The sequence below is a fragment of the Lottia gigantea genome (genome assembly GCF_000327385.1).
Source record: "Lottia gigantea unplaced genomic scaffold LOTGIsca_184, whole genome shotgun sequence".
Taxonomy (NCBI): domain Eukaryota; kingdom Metazoa; phylum Mollusca; class Gastropoda; family Lottiidae; genus Lottia; species Lottia gigantea.
In genome coordinates this window covers 104,051-105,811 of record NW_008708335.1, presented here as the reverse complement: position 1 = coordinate 105,811, position 1,761 = coordinate 104,051, and positions in this window count along the sequence as shown.

Below are 1,761 nucleotides of genomic sequence, written 5' to 3'. Positions count from 1 at the left end.
CCAGCATTCCACTAAAACTATGCATTTTATGACGTTACTATCGGAAATGCTGCTAATGATATATGAGAACCTTGGGCCAAAGTCTAGTTCTAGTGGAATTGTAGGAACCACAGACGTCTGATTGAAAATTGGAATGATGCAAATTGATTCTGTCAGTGTCCCTGATACACAAATTTATTTCTAGAAAATCTGATTACAATCCCTTAAAGACATGTCTCTTGCTTGAAATATTTCATTAGCAATAACAATTTCAGAATTTGGAAAAGTTTACTGGAATTACAGACAGGAAATGGAACAAATAAAGACTGTGTTACTGTTTTCATGAAGAATGTCCAAATATTGCCTTAACAGTAGTATCTTCTACCTACCATGTTAACAGATAGGGAGGGAGGGGGTAGGTGGCATTTTGTACCCTCATACCCTTCAATTGATCAACCTAAGGAAAATACGTGGGGAGAAAGGGAAGAGGGAGAAAAAGAAAATACAACAATTATATTTAGATATCAAATCTATTGATGTTTTTATTTCAAAATAAATAATATATTTTATAAAACAAGATCTATATAACTATAGAGATAATAATTCTTATACTTTTTATAATACTAATTAACTTAATATGGTGTATTTCACCTAGCTTTCAATAAATCTGTTTTAGTACCACTATATATCTATTATACACCACAGGTCTTGTTTTATAAAACTTAACTTAAGATGATTTTAGTATTCCAGTCATCTGATTGGTTAATCACTAAAATTGATTTTATATTTAACATTGTTATCCAATCAGATAACTGTATTTCTGGATTTTATTTAAGTTAAGTTTTAGAGAATGAGGCACTAGGTAAATAGCTGAATCTGAGCTCTCCTAACACATACAGAAATATATTCATTATTTACTGAATACATGCAACTATCATATCATCTTCACAATGTCAAGCTATTACAAACTTAATCTTCACAATGTCAAGCTATTACAAACTTTATCTTCACAATGTCAAGCTATTACAAACTTCATCTTCACAATGTCAAGCTATTACAAACTTCATCTTCACAATGTCAAGCTATTACAAACTTCATCTTCACAATGTCAAGCTATTACAAACTTCAACTTCACAATGTCAAGCTATAACAAACTTCATCTTCACAATGTCAAGATATTACAAACTTCATCTTCACAATGTCAAGCTATTACAAACTTCATCTACACAATGTCAAGCTATTACCAACTTCATCTTCTCACTATCAAGCTATTACAAACTTCATCTTCACAATGTCAAGCTATTACAAACTTCATCTTCACAATGTCAAGCTATTACAAACTTCATTTTCACAATGTCAAGCTATTACAAACTTCATTTTCACAATGTCAAGCTATTACAAACTTCATCTTCACAATGTCAATCTATTACAAACTTCATCTTCACAATGTCAAGCTATTACAAACTTCATCTTCACAATGTCAAGCTATTACAAACTTCATCTACACAATGTCAAGCTATTACCAACTTCATCTTCTCAATATCAAGCTATTACAAACTTCATCTTCACAATGTCAAGCTATTACAAACTTCATCTTCACAATGTCAAGCTATTACAAACTTCATCTTCACAATGTCAAGCTATTACAAACTTCATCTTCACAATGTCAAGCTATTACAAACTTCATCTTCACAATGTCAAGCTATTACAAACTTCATCTTCACAATGTCAAGCTATTACAAACTTCATCTACACAATGTCAAGCTATTACCAACTTCATCT